The sequence below is a fragment of the Diabrotica undecimpunctata genome, chromosome 1, assembly GCF_040954645.1.
Source record: "Diabrotica undecimpunctata isolate CICGRU chromosome 1, icDiaUnde3, whole genome shotgun sequence".
In the NCBI taxonomy this organism is placed as follows: domain Eukaryota; kingdom Metazoa; phylum Arthropoda; class Insecta; order Coleoptera; family Chrysomelidae; genus Diabrotica; species Diabrotica undecimpunctata.
This window is the reverse complement of record NC_092803.1, coordinates 56,902,466-56,918,839: the sequence shown is the minus strand read 5'-3', so window position 1 is coordinate 56,918,839 and position 16,374 is coordinate 56,902,466. Positions and strand designations below refer to the sequence as shown.

The 16,374-nt window shown below is 32.7% G+C and overlaps 1 protein-coding gene across 1 annotated transcript in view; it reads right to left on the bottom strand.

Moving 5' to 3' along the window:
- The window catches only part of LOC140449555 (uncharacterized), a 100,402-nt gene extending 94,391 nt beyond the window's left edge, over window positions 1-6,011 (bottom strand). Inside the window, exon 1 of the mRNA XM_072542779.1 lies at window positions 4,990-6,011. The gene's annotated coding sequence lies outside the window, so the exon portion shown is untranslated. The remainder of the gene's footprint in view (window positions 1-4,989) is intronic.
- Window positions 6,012-16,374: the final 10,363 nt, after the last annotated feature.

Here is a 16,374-nt window from a genome sequence, read left to right as displayed (position 1 = left end):
GCAGGTCAATTCGAAACCTGTTGACGTATTAACAAAGCATACATTGTTCACAAGACAGACCTGTCAAATTCAAACGAAATATTAAATTATAATAAAATATAAATAAATATCATTTGATAGTAAATTTAATTATGATATAAAACAACTATGTTTAAAAATAATAATTGCATTTATATGAAATTATTTTAAAACGAGAAGTATGCTAAAAATTTAAACAGATGATTCTGATGATGATTTATGACTTTTAAATTTTGACAATTGTTGCGAATCAAATCTTTTATTGACATAGGTATATTTTTTTAATTTTTTACTTTTCATTTAATATCTGTATTTTTTTTTTTTTTTTCACTACAGGGAGTTGTAATTAAAGTCATGTTTTTCATATTAATTTTATTTGGATGTTGATGCATGACACTGCATATCATCCACAAGTATTTCATATGATGGTAAAATTCGATGTAAATTCATCGTTAGCTCGACATAATGCAACAAATCCATTGTTAACGCCAGCCATGGATGGTGCACCATCTGTTGTAATACATACGAGTTTGTAAATCGATAGCTCGTATTGTTTCACAAAATTTATAAAAACGTTGTATATATTTTCTCCGCTCCGAGTTTTTTCTTTCAGAGGCAGCCTTGTTAACAATTCTCCTTTGGCCAACATGTCAGAAAATACCATCCGAATGAAAATACACAACTGGGCGGTATCAGTCATATCGGTTGACTCGCCAAATTGCAAAGAAAAGTACATAGCATCATAATTATTTCGACCATGCACGTGTGGTGAGTCAGGACAGTCCCCGTATTTTCTCCATGAATCGCGATCGACTTCAAAAACTTTGGCGATCGACCGGTCGATCGCGATCGACCTTTTGAGCACCGCTGATCTAAGTTATGCCTTTGCAATATAGTTTAGTGATATGCAATATATTGAAAAATGATTCATGTTATCTAAGGAATGTTATCGACAAAGAAATATGTACAACGGCGGCGATATCTGTGAAGATCGTGTTACCAGCAAATATATACTTGTCATCATATACTTATTACATTTTTGTTGATAGTTCAAAATTAAATGATCTAGTATTATTTAATATCTTAGTATATATATATATATATATATATATATATATATATATATATATATACATATATATATATATACATATATTTATATATATATATATATATATATATATATACACTAATCTTTTATACTAATAACATTATAATTTAGAACATTTAGAACTGTACGCCGTTCTTCTGGAGATAACACTCTACGTTTCGACTGTATTTTATTTAATATTGTTTTTATTTTATTTTTATTTATTTTATTTTATTTTCTACCAAATTACTCATTTTGCTTTAAAGTACCGCTTCACTATACAACTATAAAAAATAGGTACTTATATACAACTACTACACCCCAAAAAGGACGAGGGTTGTACAACAGACAAAACAATCCAACACAAATTTTATTTAACAGCCAATGCTAAACAAGTATAAACACTGTATTGATTGTGATTGCAAAACCGTTCGCATGTTTTAAATAAGGTTTTTGCTGATTATGTATTTTATTAAATTATTAAAACACAAAAATACAACCCACGGCCATCAATTAATTTTTAACGATAAACAGAAGAGAAATATGATGACGTTTGAATTTCATCTTAACAGAAAGATATTTTAAACAGCATGAATCATTTTTCAATGATTGTGTGGATTTAAGAAATACATTACTAAAACAAATTTTTTAAGTGTGTATAAAATCTTAACTGTCTTTTTTCCTGAGATTACAATTATTATGACACATGGTATTTACTCCTTATTTTTCAAATAATATGTTCTTGTAAATGCATAACTTTAATTATTGGGCAAACCTACATTATTACGATACGTCAAAAGAAATTAAAAAAAATTAACATTGCAATAAAATTATAAACCAATAAACGATAACTTGTTGAGCAGTGCTGATTGAAACAACAGAGCAGTAAAATGGTATTCATAAATGTAGTGTAAAATATATCGCCGCTTATCTGGTCCGCTAGTAATAAAGTTACCAGCATTTAATGGCAAAGCGGTCTTCTTAGGTGAAAAATCCTTAAGTAAAATGGTCAATTGGCAAAATCATTATTTAAAACATGCGAACAATTTTTGCAATCTCAGTGTTTAACTTATCGTTGTTATACGATATAGTATCGGCGGTTTGTGTTCGATTGCTTTGTCTGTTGTAGGACTCCTCATCCTTTTCAAGTTGTAGTAGTTTTATTCATAGTGGTGCTTAAATAAAGTAAAATAAGCAATTTGTAATAAAATAAAAGACAGTCGAAACGTAGAGTGTTATCTCCAGAAGAACGGCGTTTAGTGCTGAAAGTGGAAAGTTATTTTAATTAGGAAAAAAAATAACATGAGTCCATTGACATCTATTATTGCAGTTCAGAAACGTACATTTGATGCTTGCAGTATCTCAGAGAGAATTCCGGAGAATTAATAGCATGAGTGAGGATGAAATAAGTAAAGTAAATCGGAAAAATCGTCGACATCCAAATACTTTAGATTTGTTCCAGTCAATTAAGTTAGCAATTAAAAATATTTTATATGATATTTTTAATGCCAAAGAACATGTAACAAAGAGTGCTGTGTTGCAAAAAATAAGGCAGAAGGACCCTTGTGATATTAGTTTAAACAGTTTGTCGAGAGTTCTGAAACATTTATATTTTCAATATAAAAAGAGAAATAATAGACAAGTATTGTGTGAACTCTCCAATGTTGTATCAAAACGGTGGCATTTTTTAAGAAAATACATCAATAAAAAAACCTGTGACCATCAAAGGCAAGTTGTATTTTTAGACGAAACTTGGATTTTCGCTAAAGGAAATATGTCAAAATCATCCTGGCAAGATGGCACCACGAAATGCTATTCCTCTAGCCGTTTCAGTAATGGTAAAAGATTCATCATACTGCATGCCGGAAATGATGAGGGCTTTATTCCCGACGCAAACTTAATTTTTTAAATAACAGGTGATGCTAGCGTTCTTAGTTTATGGAAAGAATCGCTAGAACAGATAAAGGCAGAACAATGGCAAAATTGTATTAGACACACGGAAGATCTAATCGTTTAGTCATTTCAAATGAGCCAGTTGTGGATGAGGTACGACCTCTAATTATTCGCATTGATAATTCAACTAGTAACGACTCTGAAAGTGAAGTATCAGATATTGAATAAAAGTATTTTCATTGAGTGACGTTATACGGTAAATAATAGGTATTATTATGCAATTTACACCAATGTGCAAAGGCAAAAATCACCAGAAATTTAATTAAATAAAATTAATTAAATTATGTGTAAGTTTATTTAGTATTTAATTTTTAGTTTATTTAGTAATCTTAATTAGTAATTAGTATATTGTATAGTATATCAAAGGGGGGGTTCAAAGGAGTAGTGATGCGCAATACAAGGTTTTAACTAACCATTCCTACTCAATTCCTATCCGCACCTCCAAGAAGTGTGGCCTAATCATACGGGTGAACCCCGGCAAACCTGAGCAACCTTACCGGAGATTGGGTAACCAACTACACCAAAGAGAAGAATCGAACGGTCTATGGTCTATGCTGGGAGAGACGTTGCGGGACTGAATACGAAACGAAGATCTGCGAAGAAGGACGAGTATTGCTGATGTTGCAGAACGCATGTAGCGAGAATGCACGACTCACGATGGGCGAGCAAAATTACAAATTGGAGGTCAAGAGCAGACAAACGTAGTAGAGGAAAACCACCTACACGTTGGGCTGACGACATCAGGCGTATCACCAAAAATTGGCAACAAAAAGCACAAAATCGTAAAGAATGGATGAGTTTAAGGGAGGCCTATGTCCAGCAGTGGACGTGATAAATGAAGTCTGGATGACGAGTATAGCATACTCAACTGAATTATTACTATATTTAAAATGTCATTAACAAAATAAATTTTATAGTGATTAATAAATTATATATAAATATTATATTCATTCCATTTCCTTTTACCAGAACAAAATCCAACATTCTTGGTGAATATAAAATATATGAAATTAAATAATTTACTTTTCAAGTGATTGGAATTAAATTTGAAATTTTAAAAATTGTTTGAGATTCACTGATCATCGCCTAATTACTAACAGATCTTTATACATGGTCTTTCCTTTACTCCAATGACCCTTTGAGGTTTGAGGCATAACTAAATAACAAAGAAAAAAAATAAATTCTATTAATATTTGTTTTCAATAGAATCTATATTTTGTATAACTATGACAACACTGTATAGAGTTATCTGTATTACGCATTTAACAGAACTACAGATTGCTGTGAGAAATAATCTTTTTTCTTTATTCATTTCAGTTTCGCAGAGCCTGCGCGCATGTACTGTATCTACTGGTACAGATGTTTTCGCTGAACAGAACGCCTCTGGACGTAAATTCAATCAGCGAAAAGAAATGGACAATAAAAATAAGTAAGACGATTAAAAAGAAAAGGATTAAGTTAAATGAATCAAAGTTAGTACAGTTTGGTGAACGAATAATACATAAGAAAATAAAGTAAACAAACGTGAAGTAAAATGCTGGAGCTACACATTCGCTAAAACTAGTAAAATGGAAATACCACGTAAGGCAAAACACGTAATTAAAACAGAAATTAACCAGTGCTATCGGTTGTTAGAAGAAATTTTTAGCTAGCAAGAAGTTTACTGACAAGAGTTTTAGCTGCTATAAATTACAAAGCCTGTGTAATTTGGGCCAAAACAGAGAAAACCCACAATAAAGTACTATTCAGTGAACTTTAGATATCAAACTAGTTTAATTGTATAAAAGAAGTATTAACGTTTGCTCTTAAATCAGTTTTAATAAGATAGAAAAAATATAATCTACTTTTATTTAAATTCTAATTTTAATAGTTATAAATATTAATGTCAACCTTACAAATGAGTATTTGGGAAAACAAATAGTACATACCTGTACTTTTGAAACCACGTGTTTTCGCCGAAAAAAGCAAACTTCATATCCTACAATGTTGGGCAATTTCACAAAACGAATGTGCGAAGCCCAAATAATATCACAAGCCTCTTTCCGCGGTCGGTTTCATTCATCAAAAGGCCGTTTGTAGCGAAAGAAAACCGACCAACCGAACCGGGGGCAATTTGTACCTATTTGAAAACACCACGTCAGATCAGATCGATTTTTACGGCAATGTTTATAGACAGCTCTAGCAGCAACAATAGTAGGAATAACAACGGGGGTAGTCCTTTGGCTGTGAATTGGTAATAACGAGCAAGAAGGTAATGACACTCGTATCGTGCCGTAGCGTAAATCGTTTGATAAGCATAAGACCGAGTTTCACATCGGGTGGCGTATAATTTTTTATCTTATCACTTCAAAGATAAGTTATCTGTTTAGTGTTTGCCCTCCGCAAACCAGCGACGGACTCGTTCTATATTTAATTTTATGCAATTGATGCAATTACATTAATTATTGTGAGAATGTTTAACATACAGTGGGCGACCATATTATTAAAGTCACCCACAAAAAATATTTTTAGGGGTTTACAGTTAAGCTATACACATGTAAATATTTATTTATAATAATTGTTTATGTTGTCATATATAAATATACAGTAGACTCGCGATTAACCGAGTCTAGGATATCCGAGCCCCTTAGTTAACCGAGGCAAAAGTCGAAACTGTTAAGTCACAATAATCGCGAACCATGGTACAATGAATACACAAGGTATGATATTGCGCATGACATTTGACAGCTGGCCCAGGAGTGTGACGTAGTTAAGATCGCCTGAACCACCTCGAACCCATTATTACAGCTTAACGTACACATTAATTTTGAAATTATGGTTAAAAAGTGATCTAATTTTTTTTTAAATGTTTTGTTTTGGTTATAATTGAATAAAAAATATATTTTCAGTAGCGTAAAACCTTTACTTCTCCTAGAGATTCAGGCGAAATATTTATTTTTGTTGTCATACATATACTAATAATATAAGTACTCTTTTTGTATGCAAATCCCTTGAAATTTAAAAATTTTCTGCAGAGGAAATACTGTGGATAGGTAAATAGTAGTAGATTTGCTTATTCGGATTCACTGTCACTCACTTCCAAGCAGTTTTACTGAAATAAAAACAAAATAGAGTACAATAGAGAAAAATCTGTTTTACAATTCAATATGGTATTTTAGATGAGTTATAATGAAATTTAGTAAAATAAAAAATATACACATTACTATAACCTACCGATTATTATATGCAAAATTTACTTATCAAACAATATAATAATATGAAAATAAGACACAAATTAGTTCAAACGCAAAACACAATAAATATCGACTTCAGGCGACTTTACACCGGCAAGACAGAAAGCTTGTATAAAAACAAAAGTTCAACAATAACATCGGTTATCAATGGTGACTATTGCAAATTGCAAGTTATGAGATAATAAATATATTTTAAAGTGTCTCAATACTGACTGAGTCATCTATTTTATAATAGAAAAATAATTTAGATATATGCTTATATATGTGTCTTTATACAAATGGTGTTTAGTTACTATTTACTTATACTGTATAGTATTTTTTTGTAAAACTGAAAGATTTTATTTGCCATTGTATATCTGGTTTTGTACCTTTTTCAAAGTACGCTGTGCAATTGCTTGTTGCAATAGTGACAATGAAGATAAAATCTTTAGGTTTCATACATTTCCTAAAGATAGTGTGACCAGAAAACTGTGGATTATATCTTGTTGTAGATAGGATAATTTTAATTGTAATACTGCAAGAATTTGTTATACACATTTTAAAACTGAAGATTACCAAAGAAATCTACAACAGGAACTTTTAAATTACGTTTCTAAAAAGGGTCTAAAACTCAAACCTGAGGCAGTACCTAGTCTTTATTTGCTTAAATCAACATCGGCTACCCTTTTAACCAACCAAAAGAAACGCGTACAAAGAGGCGAACACAGAGAGTCCAAAAAGTATGTTGAGCAGCTTCTTACTACTTCTAGGTCAACGACGTAAGTCTAAATCTTTATTTTTATTAATTATTAGTCATGAAACCTTAAATGGTTTTTTCATATCGATTTGTTAAGTAAGAAACTAGCCTCAGCCTGCTATGCAATTTGCAATAAGAACTGTTTCGGAGGAAATCAATTTAGCATCTTCCAAAATAACATATTTTTCTTTGTTAAATCATGTTATCATTATTAAAATATACAATGTTATCATTATTATAAACAATACCAAGATAATTTTACAAACATGTCATTTACAAAAATGTCATTTTAAATGTTGTGCAATATTGTGTACCCTCACTACACTCATATTCGATGGCCAGCTAGCTCATTCGATATAAATAAAGTTGACTTTGTCATTATTTATTTTAATTTTGTGTTTAGTTCAGTAGGTAGGGTAGAGTGTTGTACCTTGGGTCAATTTTTAGTTTTTATTTTTTTCTAAATCCTAAAATTATATATTTGCAAAGTTTATCCAATGTATTAGTTACTTTGTCTATTTGGCTACATGCTTTCTTTTTATTGACACATTTTAAGCTTAGTAGTTAGTTAAACAATATATTTTAGCAGGCCCTTGCATGTTAACCCAAGGTACAAACTGGTAATGTACCTTGGACCAGCATATATTGTACCTTGGACCAGCATTATATTGTACCTTGGGTCAGTTATAAAAAAAAATAGAACAAAGCTTGAAATGTTTTATTGAATATCTCAAAATAATCAGAACATTATGATTAACTAATGATTAATTTAGTAAATAAAAACTTATTTGACATTATATCCGCTAAATTTAACATTAAATTTCAGGTGCGCATCGTGACGTGCAGTTCCGCTTATTTTGTGCGGTTGTGGAAGTTTACGTACAATATCATTGCGTAAAAAATCATAAATCTCGGTCGAGTCGTTTATAAACTTATTGGAATCTAGAATTCTACGTAAATATCTAAGTTCATTATTAATTCCACTGTTCAGTATCTCGGCAACATAATAAACAAAAGATTTCTTCCCTGCCACTTTCACTAAAACAAAGTCTCCTTTTTTAATCTCGTTATTTTCAGATAAGTCATAGATTTTTTGGTCATTTAATAATTCTTCTTCTCTAGTTACCAAGTCCTCAAATGTACCTCCATCACTTGAACTTGATTCACTATCATACTTAGCAGCTCTCTTTGGCACATTTTGTATATCTTCTGTCGCTATTTGCTTTGTAACTGCCTGCACTTTCTCAAATGATACCGTCTTTCCCTTTTTAAGCGTAGCTATTTCATCTTTCTCTGGAGTATCGGTAAGTATTCGTGACTTTCCTCTTGCTCTTCCTAACTTCTTTTTGCGAACAGGTGCCTTTGGATAGGGTCGCAACATTTCAGGTGTAATAGAACTTCCTGAAGTTCCTGCTTGACGAATATTTGAGGTAGAAGGAGTAGAGACCTCCATTTCATTAACTGTAGTTTTAGTTTTTTCCCCGTCCTGTTCAACATTGACTTGCTCGCGACTGTCAGTAAGCTGGTTTAAAGGACGATCAGTTACATACGAAGACAGAAACTCATTATCTTCAAAAATGTTTTCATTGACGGGATAGAGACCGCTCACCTCAAATCCCTTCTGGATATTAGATGTAGTAAATGCTTTTGGAAATGCCTTATCTGCAAGTTCGGCTATATCGTAAATCGTAATAGGTTGTCCAGGGTGCATAATCATCCACTCACTACAGGCGGTATTATAGTAAGTTTTCATCGGTCCAAAAACTGCTCGATCGAGCGGTTGCATTTTGTGGCTGGTGTGGGGATGAAACGTTATCGGTAGAATTCCATTCTTCTTACAGAAATTAATGACACTTACATTCACGTGGCTATCGTGATTATCCAAAAGTAATATAACTGGATTTTCAATTGTTGGTTTCACATGATTTTTAAAGTGTTGTAGGTATTCCAAAAACAATATTTCGTTTGACCAGCCGGACGAATTTGCACCTCCTATAGTTCCAACTGGACAACCTTTTAGCATGTGAGGCTTAAAATTAACCCTCGGAAATATCATCATTGGCGGAATATGATTTCCGATTGCATTTATTGAGGCTATCAAGGTTACATTTTGACCTCGCTCTCCACTTGTCATTCGACCTAATTGTTTTATTCCCTTAGGTCCTACAATTTTTGGTGGTACATGGACAGTCGTTAACCCTGTCTCGTCACAATTCCAAATTTTTTCTTAGGAAAAATCTCCACGAGACAAAGCTTCTTTGTAGTTCTTAAAAAAGGAAGATATATTTGTTTTATTGAAGGATGTTGATCTGGCCAAACTTGTAGGTTCTGGTTTACGAAGTAATAAATCTTCATGTCTTCTAAGAAACTGCCTCAGCCATTCCTTGCCAGCTATCTTTTTTTGGTCCCAAGAAGGCGGATAAGACTTGTTATTTGCAGTTACATACTGGTATGCTAAAGTACGAACTTCCATTTTCGTCAAACCATAGTGGAGGCGTACAGCAGTGAGAAGATATATTTTTAACTCAGCTTCCTCTTCTTTATTAAAAACTTGTTTTACATTATTGGCAGTAACATAAGAAAATTCTGAAGCCCCCGACTGCCTGAAGGATTTTACGTGCCTGATCAGCGTGGTTTTTGATATGTTATAGCACTTTGTTGCTTCCCTAATTGATAATTCACCACTTATGCATTTATTTGCGGCTGCAGTTAAATCCTGGGCATTTAAATGTGGTCTTTTGATACCCACTTTACTTCTCGGCATTTTAAAATGACTATCTGAAACAATAATAAAAGGTTTTTTTGGTAACAGACACACCAATTAATTTAAATAAAAGTCAAAATAATGTTAATTCGCAATAAGATTGTACCTTGGTCCGGTCCAAGGTACACGACCTACCGGTGACCCAAGGTACACAACGTAACAATTTCAGCTGTTTTTTGTTTTCTAATATTAGGTTATGCGTTTAGACAAAAAATACATTTATGATTATCAAGCGTAAATATATATTGTCCATTACAGATAATAATAAAATATATATATATATTTACATTTGAAGCGGATTTTAACAGATAACAAATAGGTAAATAATTTACTTACGATCAAACAAAACACAAAACGCTCTGCAAGCAAAGACCATTTACACCAAGTAGATGGTCTTTGTCTGCAAGTCACCACGCTGCAATTTTTTGATAAGTGTATTTAGATGCCATCTACCGCTGATATTATTAAACCACTAATTCAACCAAATCGAAGAGAAATCTGCAGTGGGTAAGAAAGAAAGTCAACTGACCCGAGGTACAACCCGGTCCGAGGTACAACACTCTCCCCTATATATACGTACAACTTTTGTGTACCTCCATTACCACTTTTCTGTATCTTTTTAAACATCTGAAATATCGAACTCTGGAGTATAAGTTAATTAACCTGTACCTACGTGTAATAAAAGATAATTAAAACTTGTCTTATAAAGGATATCTATGTTTTATAAAGGATAAATATTATAATAACATAATTTTATCATCTCTTTATAATTACTATAATTAAATTAGACAAATTATATAAAAAAAACTTAAAATTAAAAGTCTTTCCTATACAACTACATTCAAATGTTGCGAGAATAAGCGTTCTTGACTACGTCATGCGCGAAAGCGAACCGATTTTGGAACATTATGTATCATACCTTGTGTATTCATTATTCATTGTACCATGATCGCGATACGCTGTTACGGAATTCTCAGAAATTGGTCACCACCTTATTTACAGAAATTTATGTGTAGCGTTTTGTCTATAATTATTGTTCCTATGTTAATCAGTTGACCTACCGTTTTGTTTCCTGTAGTTCAGATCGTCAAATTAAGTTACTGTAATGTAAAATGTTTAATTTTATGTACTGTTTTGTTTTAATTTGTATTTATTTGAGTTTAGTAGTTTCAATTTCATAATTAATTTTTCATAAGTTGATTTTTGTGTGAGTGTGAGAAAGGTGTTGTTCATACTGTACAATGTGAATGAAAAGCGAAAGAGTGCAGTTGTATCTTTGTAAACATGTAAACAAAAGTGAATGCAATTAAAAGGTTGGACAAGGGTGAATTAATAAAGAAGATTGCTTCAGATTTAGGTGTTAAAGAAGTAACTGTTTTAGATTGGAAGCGTAAACGTAATGAAATCGAACGGCGGGTCAACCGGTGGGAGTGGATTCGCGCCGGAGATCATGAAAAAAGGAGACCATGAACAAACTTCTGAGGCGTTTTTCTTGTGGTTTTCACAAATGAGAGGATTGTGCAGGCCTAGAAGTGATCAATTACTCGAAGCAAAAGCTATTAAATTCCACAAGAAGTTTATGGATGGAGGAGAAAACTTTTGTTCTATTAGAGTGAGGGATAGATTAACTCATGGAAGAAGAAATATGGCATCCGACAATTAAATATGTACAGTGAAAAACTTTCTGCTGACTCAACTGAAATTGAAACATTTTATTTAAAACTACAAGACAAGTCCTTGAAGATGGATTGACTTCAGACCAAATATTTAACTGTGATAAGACAGGCCTTAATTTTAAGATGCTTCCTTCAAAAACACTAGCTGCTAAAAATAAAGGAAGTGCACCAGGTTCCAAAAATCCAAGGGCATTCAAAAATATCCTAGTGACTTGCTTATCTAGAACCTATAAAAACCAACTCAATGCATGGATGGGTTTTTAATGATATTGTACCAGTCATTGATGCCAACCTAAAAAAAATCGTGACTCTCGTCTCTCATCCAACCCCTAGACCAAGGCGTTATAGCAGCAATGAAGAGGAATCATCGGCGTAGGCTTCTTCAGATACCACTAAACTGGCTAGATGAATGGCTGACTGAAATTGGCGCATTGAAAAAGATCACGGTTAAAGATATTTGCTATTGGATTGCATCTGCATGGAACGACGCAAAAGTGTCCACTGTTCAAAAATCATGGAAAAAATTATTACACATAGAAAACAAAGCACTGGACCTTCAAAAAAAACTGATGACTGTGAAGTTGATACTATAGCCTACCTAGCCAATCAATTAACAGCTGAACAACCAATCGAAAATCAAGACGCCATCGATTGGATGAACGGAGAGAAAGAAATGGAACTGACAGATGAAGCAATTGCCGATCTAGTTCTAAATATAAACCATGAAGAAGAAGAAGATACAGATGAGATAACTCAAAAGATTTCTCATTCCGATGGACTGAAGGCCCTTGAAGCAGCTCTCGCATACATCGAGCAACAAGAAAAATCGACGACAGTAGACGTCCTTCATTTTGGAACGTTGGCGGAAAATTGTCGCCACAAAAATACGAATGAAGCTTAAGCAAAAATCAATCAAAGACTTTTTTAAACAGTAATATTGATAAGGTAAATATTTTAATCTTTTATATACAGTACCTACTGTATTACTTTTTAGTCATTAAAATAACCATGTTTATCGTTATTTACGTGTTTTTCTATCAGTACAACCAATCTCGGTGTTAGGCGAGTTTTTTCCGTATCCGAGGTAGTCACGGTCCCAATTACCTCGGATAATCGCGAGTCTACTGTACTATAAAATAGGACAACTTATTGAAAAAAACTAATGTTGTACTTAATATCCGAATTTGGCCATTGACCGAAATTTATACCCAACAACGTGTTGTGAATTGCGTTTATTTCTCACATCGCGTTTTGGGTATTTTTGACGTGCACGGAAAGCGTTGTGGATAAATTACAATGACCCACAATGCGAAACTACGAAGGCCGTCAGAAACACACAAAGGGAAATACAGAAATCGCATATCGAACCTTACCGGTAACACGAATATTATTCAATGTAGTTTCTGATAATTTCTAATACAATGGGTGAATCAATCGGGAACCTTTAAAAGGAAATCGAAGGTGGTTTGAATAAACTTTATACGTGGAGTCAAGTATTAGGTCTACGCTACTTTTAGAAGGCGACTATAAAAAAACTAATTTATGAGGTTAAAGAAGCACAAGAATTGACTCAATCGATATGAATTATTAAACAATAAATAAATATTAAACATTGGAGAAAATTAACATCTGATAGTCAAAAGACACACTAACGAACAGGAAATCAAATTTTTTGTTCATGGTGAGCAAATGAAATGCATGGTTTTCACGATGTTTTTACCAATAAAAAAGGACCAACCACTGAAAACGTGGTGTTTATTTTGAAAAATGAACATTGTCACTCGCAAATAACTAAAAGTATTGACTTGGTGAAAAAGCTCTACAGAATAGAAGTTGCTTAGAATTATTATCCCTTTTATCCATTTTTGGACTTATTTTTAACGTATGTTTTTTCACCGAGAAGGGATGGCTTTTATTCCACAGGTAATTTTGTAACCCTACCGTGCTACAATAATATTACAAGGCCAGAATCGCTCGTTGTCGAAGAGAATAGGGCGGGGTTATAGAAACTATATCGTATTTTAAATTCAAGCACAATTAGATAATAGGAAATTATTATTTATTATTGGACGCCACCCCTGGTTTATCCTCGAAGGGGAAGAGCAAAAAAAAATTAAGATTGATTGAAAGTTTACAAGAAAACTATTCTTTATTATTTCTTAGTAATGAACAAAAAGAAAACATTAAAAGTTACGTCATCCCAAAGGGATTCCAAAATATTATTTTATGTTAACATTATCATAAACAAAAAATCTTTGTATCGTATTAAATTAAGAATTGGTTATAAAGAAAATGAATGTATATATAAATATTAATCCCAAATTTCGAAATTTGTTTACATTGAAAATAATATAGTTATTTATCAACTAGGAACAATGAAGAAAATAAACCTTTAAATTAAATTAGAACACTTCACTATATTTTCATTTTTTTTTGAGTTTATAATCATTTCTGTTGTCTTGAAAAGTAGGTATAATAAAAATTGGTACAACCTTAATCTGCTCTGTTTCTCTTCTTATTTAATGTCACCAAATAAACCATTGATTCAGCTACGTACTATATCAAATCACCACCATCCTAGATAAGAGGGGTTAGGGATTCCAAAAAAAGATACTGCTACTGGGCCATGATCTGGAATAACTCCATAGCAATACTATCTTGCGACGAGTATTAGAAATATAATATCAGCATTATAGCCTCTCCAATAAGGGTCTAAAAAAATAAATATCTATCTGAAATATGGACAAGAAAAGGATTTATTTGCTCACCTCTGAATTGAGACCCACTTTGGAAACACGTCTTAACGGTTGGACGGTCTTAACAGAAAAGAGCGAAGCGCTATCATGGCGCCTGAATCTGGAAATTGGGCGTGAGTGACAAGTTGAAAAATATGCTCATCTACCGGATATATTTGGGAATTACAGAAGAATCCTTGAGTCGGCTACAGGTAGGTACTTGACACATAGATGGGGCTATTAGTTTTATTAAAAAAAAATATAATCGAAATATATAATGAGTTTCTTTTAAATCTTTTGAAACGGTTACACAGCCCTCCCCACGATTTCAACTGGGTACCAGCGTGGAATCGGACTAGGCATGGTGGCACACCATACTAACCTTTTCAAAAGTGGGAATAGATATACGGAGAGGTAAGACAAACAGAATGGACAAATATAGCTACAATCTGGACTCACAGAATCCTTCTTTCACAACTCACGTGGGAACAACTCAAAGATTTCAGAACAAAGCGAAACAGAACGCATAGAAATGACTCAACTATAAAAATGTAAACAAAAAAAAAATTGCATTCTCACACTCAAAATGCATAGGGTATTTCACCTATAACCAATATCATGAACAAAGCGGAATAAAACAAAACATATCTACAAATCATTATTTGAGACCAAATGCTCGCATTCAATCGAAACAATATAATTAAGATATTATTATTTGAAATTTCATAAGTAATATAAAGCAAAACATACTAGTGTTGTCACCAAGATACAAAACAGATAATTTACTGCGTAGTCGTTATCAGACCTAACACAATAAAACACAAAAAAAATAATGTTATCGTTTGTTCGGAAGCGTAGAGTCTTTCATCTATGACTTAATCCACGAATAACATAAGAATAATAATACAATCGTATCATTAACGCCATAAGATACAAAATACAAATGTGTCATCGTTTGTTCGGAAGCATAGAGTCTTTCATCTATGACTTAATCCACGAATAACATAAGGTAATAACGCAGCGCGTCATTATAGACACATTTAGAAATACACAAATAAAAGGAAAGAGTTACTAATAGTTCAAAATTTGGTACATTAAAGTTCTACAAAGACAAGCCTTAATAAGTTTACTGGGAGAGGTAGACATCAGAATTTCTGTAAGACACATCTATATTTAGAAACAAAAAAAAGGCTGATGTTTAGTTATTAGTATGACAACTAGAATTTGTGATAACTAACGTGTATCATCCGCCTATAATAGGGACAACATTGGTAGGTCAACTTCGGGTAGGGTCAACTTCGGGTAGGGTCTAAATAATTCTAGATTACATAACTAAACAGGTATTGGAGAACTAAAAAAAGTTTCCTGACGCGGGAGGCTGTTATTCTAGATTTATTACTGAAATACAATTATGAATGGCTTATCATTCCGACGAGTCAACTAGCGGGAATCCGCTTACTTCATCCCTAGCCTTCCTCAGTGTCTGGCTATTCAGAATATAGGATGTTAGACAGCAATAATCTTTTCAAACATTATTTTGGGGGGTTTCGAATAGAGAGTCGAAATTCTAAGGTGTTCACACTAAGAGTAAAACTTAGGCAAAATGAACAGATACTATAATGAACTATCATTGGTAACTAGACAGAGGAATCTTGATATCTTTGGTATAGATACCAAAAAAATTACTTGGATTTATAAATCCGTAAAATAAGATAAATTGAATTTTGTATCCACTTGAAGACAACTAAAGGTATGTACAATTTATTGTAATATAAACTAACATAAGCATAAAAATATCACATTCTACCAAGGCATTCTAAAAATAAAATGAGATTAAATTTTGCAAACACCCTTAAAATCAATATAGGGTCTTGGTCGGGGTAGCACAAACTCAAGATCTCGATCAATACAAACTAGAGAGAGAATAATACCGAAGTAGAATAGGATAAGATAAAAATAAAATTTATGTCGAAAAGAAATACGACATATATACATATATATATATATAGACATATTGAACACAATAAATGATCAATATTATAATAATAAAAAGTAAAACAGTTCAACGAACTGGGGTGCGAGCCAAACTGAGTTGCTCTGGAGATCGACGTGCGGAGTCTCCTACACTACTTCCAGAGGCTCGTCTCTTTGCGACAACATCTGAGATAC